We start from the raw sequence: 11,583 nt of genomic DNA, 5'->3' as shown, positions 1-11,583 counted from the left end.
TGGAACTTTTGTTTTCAACTGCTAACGTGAATCCGCAAAGAAGCGAGCGGCAGCCACGCTTCTTCTTGCAGCCTGTGCGATGCGCACACCAGCTCGGTGCTCTGCGCCCTCATTCGTATGCTCTTCGTACCATGTCGCGCTTTTCATTCAGCCGGAGTCGAAGCGTCGTCTACTTCTCGCCTGAGAGCACGGTGCCGGCAGAGAAACGCTCCGGGCTTCTGCCTCTGCCGAAACACGCCTGGGCTATCCCTCTCAGCGTTAAGTAGCACAAAATGCTGTCTGCGTTGTGGTCTTAATCTTAAGGGAAAGATTCTCGGCTTCGGCTAGCACAGAGAACTTTGCTGGGACAATACATGTGTTTTATTATCCTTTCTCGCAAGAAGACTATGGTGCTTCTTTGGAACTGTTGGCCAGTGTAAGGCTAATCCAGCAAGTGCTTCTCTCCTGACACATTTCTCTGAGCGAGAGCTTCGGCGGACAGTTGGGCTCTGCGAAGCAGAAAGTCTGTGCTTGCACGTAGCGCTGAGGAGAATCTGTGCACAGCGCGCTCTGGATGCGTGCAGTACACACACTAAAGAGAGCCAAAGCTCAATGTCTCAGTTCTGTCCAGCGCCGGAAATTGAGAAGAACGCAGCCCCAGAGCTCTGGGCTGGAGTGTGCGATGGTTATGAGCTGTGCCGCTCTTCTGCGTGTCTACTGCACGCATCCATAGTGTACAGTGCAAGGATTTTCCTCAGCTCTCGCTCAGCGAAATGCATTAGAAGGGAAGCACATGCTAGCCATTCGTTAGCCCACGCTTTCAGTAGAGCACCACAATCTGGGCGACGAGGAAAAGCAAAGAAGAACATCTTTTCGTCTTTGCACGATCTTCTCTGCGAGACATCTCTCCACGTCTTTGCTTCCTGCAAGGCTGTAAGGTGCGCGGTGGTACTTGGAAGGGAGAAGGCAGGTGCAGAGAGCACCGCGATCTGACGGCGCTCTGCAGGCTGTAAAGGAAAGAAAGCTACCACTTGAATATGGTGCAAATACCAATTTCCACGCGTCGCGGGTAAGCTCCGGGTAAGCTTGGTGACCTAAAACTGGGCGCTGAGTGAGACGTAACCGAGAATCTTTCCCTTTGCATTCCGGCTCCAACGCAAACAGAATGTGATGCTACTTAGCGCTGCGAAGGAAAGTGCATAGCCCTGGTGTGTTTGGGAAGAATCAGCAGCCTGGAGCGTTTTTCTGGAGCCTTTCTCCGCTGGCACCGTGCTCTCTGGGCGAGAAGTAGACGACGCTTCGACTCCGGCAGAATGAAAGCGCGACATGGTACGAAGAGCATTAAAGAATGAGGGCAGAGCACCGAGCTGGTGTGTGCATCGCACAGGCTGCAAGAGGAAGCCTGGCTGTCACTCGCTTGTTTCCGGATTCACGTTAGCGTTTTAAAACAGAAAGTTCCACTTGCAGCTACTTGTGCTGCTGCCTATTTCTCTTCCAGCGTTCCCTGGGAGGAATTGTGCCGAGCTTTATGCTTCGAGATGCAGAGATAACAGTGGTAGATGCGGCGGAGAATGGAAATACAGAGCACAGCGGACAGTTTATGGTGCTTTACGTGAGGCAAGGGAAAGTGCAGCCCGGCAGTGCTTTTTACTTCTGGAGCATTTTGCTTTGGTAGCAGCTGCTGCAAGTGGGCAACGGAGCTGCGAGAGTGAATAACGTGACGGCACGTCTATCTGAGAAGGAAGCTCCCGAGCCGCAGTGTGTTGTGCTCAGTTTCAAGGCTGCTTGGAGGAGGGGGGTACTTGAAGAACGCCGTCTATCTGGACGCGTCCTACTGCGTGTGCTCCAGCTGCATGGTCGCTGCAGCATTGAAGGTGTAGGATACTGCTTCTGGCCAGGTAGTGTGATGAATGGAAACGGCTGCGCCTTACTTTGTGAAGCAGCCAGAGCATTCTCAGCTGAATCTGCTTATGAAGCAGCTTTTGGCTGGACATTTGAAATTCGGTCCACTGAGTACGTTAACGCGGTGCCCAGTTGCTTCGTTCTTTGCCTTCTGCGGTCTGGACAAAACTGAAGCCCAGCGATGGCTTTGCGTTTTGGCGCTCTTCAGCGCGAACACTGCACGCATCCACAGTGTGCTGTGCACGGATTTTCCTCAGCTCGACGTACAATCATTTTCTTGCTGTTTCTAGAGTCTAAACTCTTCGTGAAACTCTCGCTCAGCGAGATGCGTCAGGAATGAGGCACTTGCTGGATGAGCTTTTCGCTAGCCAAGACTTTCAATACAGCACCACAATTCAGGCAAGAAGCAGGAGAAAGGAAGATCATCCTTTCGTCCTTCCACGTTCTTCTCTGCGAGATGACTACCCGTGTCTTTGCTTCCTGCAAGGCTGTAAGAGGCGCGGTAGTACTTAGAACTGAGAAGGCAGGTGCAGAGAGCACGGCGGTCTGACGGTGCTCTGCAGGCTGTAAAGGAAAGACGGCAGCCACTTGAATGTGGTGCAAACACAAGTTTCCACGCGTCGAGGGCAAGCTCTGGGCGTGCTGGTTGACCTAAAACTGTTCTCTGGGCGGGACATAGCAGAGAATCTTTCCCTTTACATTTGGACGACAAGAAAGACCGAAAGTGCTGCTGTATGTCGCTGCGAGGGAAAGTGCATAGACCAGGCGTGTGTCGGCAGAAGCAGTCGGCTGGGGCATTTCGCTGCCGGCACCGTGCTCTCTGGGCGAGAAGTAGACGACGCTTCGACTCCGGCTGAATGAAAGAGCGACATGGGTACTAAAGAGGCCGAACGAAGGCGCAGAGCACCGGACTCGTGTCCGCAGCGTACAAACTGAGAAAGGAGCGTGGCTAGCACTCGCCTGCCTGCCCAATTCACGTTAGCATTGAGAAGGAGGAAGTTCAACGACAACTACTTCCTTGTGCTACTACTTATCCTTCTTCCAACCATCCTTGGAAACTTTGGCGCTTAACTTTAGGCTTCGAGATGCAGCAAACACAGTGGTCGCTTCCAAGGAGAGGGGAAGTAGAGAGTGCAGCGGGGAGTTTAGGTGGCTTTACGTAAGGCAAGGGGAAGGTGCAGCCCAGCATTGGCTTTTTCTTCTAGTTCTTTTCTTCAGGAGAGCAGCTAGCAAGCAGGCTGCGAGAGGCAACAATGGGATGGCTCGTCTGTCGGAGAAGCCGCAGTCTACAGTGCTGCAGACTGCTGTGCACAGTTTTAATGCTGCTGTAAGTACACGGTACTTTTGGAACGTCTTCTCTCCTGACTCTCCCATCTCTGGGAGCTCTAGCTGCTTGAACCTGGCCACACTGAAGGTGTGTGGACGTGGTTGCGCTGCGAGTATCAAGTCTTCCAGAGAAGAGGGATAGTCAAGAAATGCTTTCTCACCTGGCCTATCTCTCAGTCCGAACTGTGGCTGCAAACGCTGCGCTGCAAGGGTGGACTTACCCACTTGGAGAGAATGTGATGATGCTCTAGATATAGTTGCGAAGGAAAGTGCTGCTCACTGGAATGTTTCGCCTAGTTCACAGACTTTAAAAGGACTAGGAAGGCCAACGCCTTGTTCTAGCACTTGTTCTCTGCGTGCAGCTGCTGGATGTTTGGAAGGGCTTTGGGATCCGCCAGAGGTGGAGGGTACGATGCTACAGAGAGCTTGAAGGAAAGCGCCTATCTCCAGGGCCTTTGATGCAGTTCAGCGGGTGCGAGTGGCATGTTGAGCATGTTCATGATGGCACAGAAAAGGTTCTGAAAGAAAGAGGCCGTGCTGAAACTGCCTTTACTTTTGCCGCTTAGAAACTGCTCAGCCAACAATGAAAAGATTCGTCTTGCTTCCCCGCTACGCGCAGGGTTACATCCTTTTATGTCTCCAAGAGGCAGGATGCACAGCGGAGCTCTTCCACCAACTGCTTCCACACGACTGGGGCCGCGCCAGCCAAGCGCTTTTTGCCGGGCACTGTCAGCGCTCATGGAAACAACCACACGACGGCGCTGCAGACTTGCAAAAGAAGGCCAAGCACCTGGCCCAGCTCGAAACCACCCCAAGGGCAGACAGAGGCAACTTGCAAACGGCCCTGCACTCAAATCAACGGTGTCAGGACAAAAAGGTTGCCCTCATCTTCCCCTTCCAAGAGCACACTCTTCTTTACACCACACCTCTTTGGCCCATACAAATCTTTTCCCTCTCGCAGATTCCGCCCACCAACTTGAAACCATCTGGCAAAAACAGGGCTCAAAACAGTGCCAGCTGAGGAAGATCTTGCTGCCTACAACTTCACCTGCACCCCTCAAACTAGCAGCACACACGCTGTTCTCAGCACTCTCCTTCTCAGCTCTAGGTACCATCCTAAGCCTTCCCTCTCCCAGAGTCAGGATCCAAAGGCAACGGCACCAGGGACTGCTCACACACTGAAGGCACCAGGACAAATAGCTTAAGAGCTTGGCCTTTGCATTCCCACTGACAGCTCAACAGCTCGAACCCAGAGAGAGCTCTGCCTGTTGGGAAAAGCCTTTAAAATCCCTAGGAGTACCTGATGTGCACATCCAAACCTGCCTTCCTTGCCAAAGAGAGCAACTACAAGCCCATCTCCAAAGAAACGGCATCCCCTCCTCCAAAATACAACACATCCAGCGACTGATCCGCCTCCAGTATTGAATATGTCCAACAATTGCCCCTACACGCACAGGGGCCAGAAGAGAAATGTCTTGCTGGACTATTCCTCCCCACAGTACCTTAACATCTGCTCCAGCAACACTGGCACTATGTCCTTGCCTTCCCAAGGAAAGGCACTCCGAGTCTCTTGGCCTTGCCTTGTCTAGTTCTTCTTAAGGTACCCTTGCTCTGCTTCCTTTGCCTACGTCTGCCTTGCCTCGCACTGCCTACAACTTGCTGGCTTTGCTTTGCCCGGCCTACCACTCTTTCCCTTGCCTTCCATGCAGGCAAGGCGCTGCAAACCGAGTGCAGGCAATTGTGGGCAAGTCAAGGGAGAGGTAGGCAAGGCCAGAGCAGTGAGGGGAAAGCAAATGGAGTGGTAGACAAGAGAAGGTCCAGAAGTTAGAGGCGAGGCTGGCTGTAGGAAGGAAGGGCCACTGATGGGAAGGCCAGGCAGAAACAGGAAGGGCTCAGCAAGCCAAGGCCCTGGAGGAAAACAGTAGGCAGGTCATATGCTGGGCATGGCCGTGCAAAGGAATGCAAGGCTCCAGAGGGCTAGCAGGGCAAGGCAAGGCAAGTGTTGTGTTGCCAAGGCAAGGCCAGGCAAGGCAGGTGAGAAGTACATTCAAGGACTGCTGGTACACAAAAGTGGCCAGGACCAAGTGCTCTGTGTGGCCTTGATCCCGCGTGGGTCATCTCTCCTCTGTACCTAAAAGACTTGAGCTACCTGCTTTCCCTTGTATGCAAAAGAACTCTCTTTCTGGTCCCCGAGCTCAAGGGCAAAATGTGAATTGCCCCTCCAAGGTTCAAGACATGCAAGGATTGCTCCCAGACAAAGGCTGCCCACAGAGATGAGTGTGGCAACATGCGTCCTCCCCTGGTCTTCCTCTCATGGGATCCTGAAACACCGGAGATGCTTGAGAGCTTTGAGATTCCTCGGAGGAGCAGAAAGGGCAGGGCAAGGCCCAGAAATGTCATTGAAAAGGGGTGTTGAATTCCAGGTGGGGGAGGGGTGAGCAAGGTCATGCAAGGCAAGGGAGGGGTTCAAGGGCAAGGCAAGGCAAGTGGTGGCTTTGCGAGGCGAGGCAAGGCAATGAGGGTCCTAGAAGGAAAAGGAAAGGTGAGGCCAGACCTAGACGAATGTGAAAGGAAGTCAGGTGGGGGATGGGTGAGCAAGTCAGTGCAAGGCAGGGGAGAAAAGGCAGGTTGAGGGAAGGCTACAGAGGGGGCAGCAAGGAAATGCAAGGCATGGGGAAGCATGCGAGGAGTGGGTGCTGCCAGCCGGTGGGGATGGCAGGGGCGGGGCCACTGCAAGTAGCATGGTGGGGATGTGGAGGGGGTGTTAGTGTGCGGGAGGTGTGTGTGTGTGTGTGTGTGCAGTGGAGTGCAGGGTAAGTGCAGGTGTGTGTGTGCGTATACGGGGGTTTTGTGCCAGGTGCTGTGCCGGGGAGAGCCGTTCCACCGCAAGGAAGGTGTGGGAGTGAAAGGAGTAAGATAGATGTGTCTTTACAAAGAGACCGTGTGAATCTCTCCTTAGACAAGGCTAGGAATTTACAGGGGGGGAAGTAACAGAAGAAAGTATTCGTTCTAGAAACTGTTACTAATCAACAGAGACTGTTGCTCAGCCAAGGCCCTGCTAAATTCCTGAACCTAGAGCAAGGCAGCAAAGACTTCCCAGCATTAGGAATAGTTTGGTTTTCTTCCTTTTCCATTCCAAAAGGGGACTGCATATTAGAGGGGGGCGTAGAGTAGGCAGTTCCGGAAGTCTGTAATTCCCGAGTACCTCAGAGGGTGCTGTTGCCAGGAACTTAACATCAGAAGGGGGCTGCTTCCCGCAATCATTTGAGAGACTCCATGGCAAAAGCCCCATGGCCTCTCCCTGGAGTTGAAGAATGTTACAGGACTCCTCTGTCTCCTTTTTGGTGGATGAAGAAACTCAGAAAGCCACACTTCTGCCAGAACTCTCCAAGATGCCCCCTTTGCTCCCCGTGACTCCATCACTGCCCAGGAAGCTGTCTTTTCTACCACAGCAGTTTGACATACAGTTAAAAGTCGTGTGGCAGAGAAAAAAGGCAAGAATTGGTTTCCAAGGGATGGCAAACAAGAGATACCAGAACCTTTGGCCCTACCAATATTAAAGCAACTCCATTAAGAGAGTTCTTGCACTTCCTGAGGATTGGCAGAAGCCTATCTCATGATGTATGTTGCTGGGGGTCTTTTTAGACTGGCAAAAGGAGCTGTTGAAGGTTGCTTGATCTGTGCTAAAGCCAACAGCCAAGTTACAAAGTAACTTGCTAGAGGAGGGAGGCCTTGGGCTGCATGGCCCTTCCAAAGATGCCAGGTGGATTTTCCGGAGATGCCCCAAGTGGCAAGGCTTAATATCTTCTGGTAATCGTATGTCAGCTAGCAAGGTGGCCAGAAGTATTTCCAACTACTTCAGTAATGACAGGATCTGTTCTTAAGGCATTTTTGGAACAAATCATTCCAAGATACAGCATTGTAGAAGCAATAGATTCAGATAGGGGAACTCATTTTGCAGGAAAGATCCTTCAAGGGGTTTTGGCTTCTTTAGGAACACAATGGAACCTCCATAGGCCCTGGCACCCCCAGAGCTCGGCTCGGGTAGAAAACAATGAAGAGAGAAATAAACACCTTTTGAAGCTGGTAATAGAAACCAAGATGCCATGGGTAGGGCTTTGGACATTGGCTTTGGTGAGAATGAGGGCCCAACCCAGAAGAGAGATTCAGTTATCTCCCTTTCAATCGTTGTTTGCAATTGCCCTCCTGGTAAGTCTCCACCCAGTGGGGGGGGGGGTAGAGGCAAGTGATGCATTTTTAAAACCATCTGTGGCCAGGATCCTGCTTCTTGTGAAACCCCTTCAACAGGAAACTCAGCTGGCGCAAGCCCGGCCTTTGGACTTTGCTGCTTTTAACATCCAACCAGGAGATTGAGTCCTAATTAAGGAGTAGAAAGAAGCGCCAGTGCTGGTGAAATGGCGTGGCCCATTCCAAGTGTCACTGACGACAGAAAACAGCCGTCAAGTAAGCTGAACACAGGTGAACCCGTCACTCTCGGGTCAAGGTCTCTGAAGCCTCGGAGATTTGCACATCTCAGCTGGAGGAGAAGGCCGGGAGGCCGTGACTGACACTCTGCAGGAGTGGGCCGGAGCAGTAGGCAGTGCTTCGACATCGGAAGAAGCCCCGCAGTCCTACCTTCAGACCGTCTGCTGAAATAGACTGTAAAGGCATCCCTCCTCTAGAATCTCCACTCACTTGGGGGCTAATACTTGTGGCCATTTTGTTACGTTAAGTGGTTTCTGTGTCTTCAATTGCCACAGGTGCTGCAGAAGACAACGGGAAAATTAGACTAGCTAATTAGATGACACTATTAAAACATTTTCCTTACTAATTCTACTTTGATATGGTCAGCTGAGTTTAGGCCAGGAGTGGGAGAATCAATTTGCAGCCTTAGGAGAAGAAGTAGCAAAAGTTTTTAACCTTAGCAATTGCTGGCTCTGTGGAAGGCCAGGAGGATCTGAAGAGTGGCCATAGTTGGCTAGCCCAGCTGAACCTAAATGGTGGGTCAATGTGAGGGCCCACAGTGGGATGGGATTTGGGGCCAAAGAAGGAAGTTCACGGCCACTTCATTCTTCTCCAACAGGCACTTATTGCCTAATAGGATAGGGCGTGTCTATGTAGGAAAAGGCAATTGTCAATTGACTTTCCCTCTGGGCTTGAACAACTGGGTTTGGACCCCCAATTGCCCTCCTTCCAATTGTTCCAAATATCAAGGCAAATGCAATCAAATACCTGTTCGGCTCACTAACAGTAGCTGCGTAAGGCGTTCTTATCACACTTACCAAAAATATTTGGAAGCCTGTAAAGCAATGGGGAGGGACAAGGGGGTTTTTTGACCACCTGTTTTTGAGCAGTCCCCACAAAAATTCCACAAGTAGAAGACATGTTGTTTGTGATTATCAGTGGGAATGGCCACACCGGATTGGAACTCAAAGCCTTTTAGTGAGTTCTGCTCCAAATCCAACCAAGCAGCTTGCAGATGTAAATGTAGGTGGGAACCCTGTGTGGGAGCTTGGAAATGCAAATGCTGGGACCCTTATGGTGGGGCAACTCTTGTTGGAGGACCGTTAGGCCCGGGAATCCTGCTGTATTTTGAGCCACCAATTGATGACCATGGGTAGGTTCCTTTGCTAATGGAACACGGGCTTTGAAAGGACAGTATTGGATTTGTGGCCAACATGCTTAGCTCAGGTTACCTCCAAACTGGTCAGGGATATGGTATATTTAGTAGACTGTTGTTCTTTTTGCTACTACAAGTTCTGGGAAATCGCTTAGGAATCAAAATCTGTGATGATTTAATTAGAGAAAAGCAGTCAGCTGATGCAGCCCTGGCTGGAGGGAGCACCCCAAAACGGGGAAATGATGAACGGCCAACAGAACAAGTTACCCAACACGATGGACCAGCCCCTTGGAAACCTAAGGAATTAATCCCAGATGCCTGGGAACCCATTTATCATTTGAAGGAGATAATTAGGTTACAAGCTGTCTCGGAAATAATTACCAACCAGCCAGCCACAGCGCTTGACCTTTTTGCTGAGCAACCCACTTAAATGAGGAAAGCGGTATTTCAACATTGGATGGTATTAGATTATCTGTTGGCAGAAGAAGGAGGAGTTTGTGGGAAATTAAATGACTCGAGCTGCTGTTTGCAAGCAGATGACAGCGGAAAAGTGGTCAAACAAATAACAAAGGAAATAACGTCAGCTCGTGGACCTGTCCAAATGTTGAAAGGATGGGAATGGGACATATTTTCATAGTTAACTGGCCAGCTATGGGCTAAATGAATACGATTTCTCCTCTTATATGCTATCGCAATTCTCATCTTTTTACCATGCGTGACACCATGCTGGCTGCAGCTCTTTCAGCAGGTGCTCAAGGGGATGCCGCTAGCAGCCATGCCTACCTGATCCAGAAATGACTACAAAAGGACAGAAAAGGATGTCACTGCAAATAATAGCAAAACCCAAGAAGACTCCAGAAGAAAAAATTAAATCCATGGTAATTAAGGTTTGTAAAGACAAATACAGAGCAAATAAAAAGAGGAGGGATTAAAAGGAATGAGATGGATGAGTCTTTACAAAGAGACCGTGTGAATCGGCCTGTAGACAAGGCTAGGAAGTTATGGCTAGTGAAGTAACAGAAGAAACTAGGAGTTCTCTAGAACTGTTACTAATCATCAGAGACTGTTGATTAATCAAGGCCGTGTTAAATTCCTGAACCTAGAGCAAGGCAACAAAGACTTAAGAGCATTAGGAATGGGGTTCTTTTCTTTCTTCTCGATGCCAAGAGGGGGGTGCATATTAGAGGGGGGCGCATAGAGTAGGCAGTTCCGGAAGTCTGTATCTCCCGAATACCTCAGCCAGTGGGGAAAAGGAAGAGGGTGCTGTGGCCGGGAACTTGGCATCAAAAGGGGGCTGCATCCCGCAACCGTTTGACAGACGCCATGGGAAAAGCCCCATGGACTCTCCCTGTAGTCGAAGAATGTTGCAGGACTCCTCTGTCTCCTTTTCGGATATAAACCTCAGGCATCGTGGATTAATTTTCCCTAACGGCAGCGACCTGCCGCGTGGTCTCCGTGCTCCTCTCCAGCCCCCCGGGACGTGTAAAATAGTTCCCAGCGGCTCCCACCGCGCGTTGCAGACGGCTGCGCGGCCCCGGGGCTGCCCGCAGTGCTCCCCTGCCCCGCCAGGGCTGCCCGCGGCCAGGGCCGGGGCCCTTCTCGACAGCAGCCGAGGGGCTGCGGAGCGGGCGGCTGCCGGACGATCAGCTATTTTATGCCGCGCGGTGCTGCCGCCTCCATCTAGCTCTCCATCACGCCGCCGCCCGCCGCCCGCCTGGCGCGCTCACGCTCGGCCGCGCTCGCCGCCCGCCCAGCCTCGCCGGAAGCTCTCCCGCCCGTGCTGTGCCCCGGCTCCGCCGGCAGCTCGGCAGGGCCCGGCCGCACGCGTGCTGCGTGGCTCGGAGCAGCCGCGTTGCGCCGCAGGCGACGGGGAAGGCGGGGCGGGCCGGCGCCATCGTGGTAGCGCGAGGAGAGGAGCGCCCGGGCGGGGCGGCGAGCGGCGCGGCGGTGAGCGCTTCTGCTTCCTGTCGCTCGGCGGCCGCCCACGGCAGGTGCCGTGTGACCCCGCGGAGCGGCGGGGCCGGCCGGGCGGTGCGCGGCGAGGCTTTCGGCCAGCGGCGACCACAGCGAGAGGCTGCTGGCACTGCCCGTGCCGGTGGAGAGAGCGGGGATCCGAGGCCGGCCTTCCCCGGGCGACGAGGGGAGGCCGCCTTTGCCGCGCTGCCCTCCGTGCAGCATGTGGCCGATTCCGGCGAACCCGGGGTCTCCGCAGCGGCGCGGGCGGGAGGGAGTGGGGAGCGCGCTCGGTGCCGTGCCGGCCGCTCCCGGCCAGCGCTGCGCTGCGCCGAGGCGTTTTCCCGCCCGTCCTGGGAAGGACATAAGCGACACCGTAGTTGGAGCTTAGCTGTCAGGGGGAACAACTTCTCTCTGTGAAAAACGAAGTTCACTCTCCTGTGAGAATTTAAAGGGGTTTAATATAAAGACAATAAGAGACACATCAAATAAAGCAACGGGGTAACAGCCAGTTGCCTTGGCGCTCTGCCAAGAGCACACCTGATGCCAGAGGTCAGTCCTTTTTATACCGTTTTTACTGTCTGTTCTTTATTCATATTAAAACTTTTCCTGGAGCTGTTCTGCATGGCCACTCCTTGGTTCCGCCTTTTTAGAGCGTGCCTAGTCTTCTGCCTTGTGGTTTTATTTCTCTTGATTCTTGGGGTTGGGCCCGCTAGGCAAGAGTCGATGGTAGGGTGGATTTCTTAATTCTCCAGACAGTCAGGGCTGATTGCAGCTTTGGGCCTCTTCGTCTCTCCGGGCAG

The sequence above is a fragment of the Aphelocoma coerulescens genome, unplaced genomic scaffold (genome assembly GCF_041296385.1).
Source record: "Aphelocoma coerulescens isolate FSJ_1873_10779 unplaced genomic scaffold, UR_Acoe_1.0 HiC_scaffold_61, whole genome shotgun sequence".
Taxonomy (NCBI): domain Eukaryota; kingdom Metazoa; phylum Chordata; class Aves; order Passeriformes; family Corvidae; genus Aphelocoma; species Aphelocoma coerulescens.
This window is presented reverse-complemented; position numbering follows the sequence as displayed.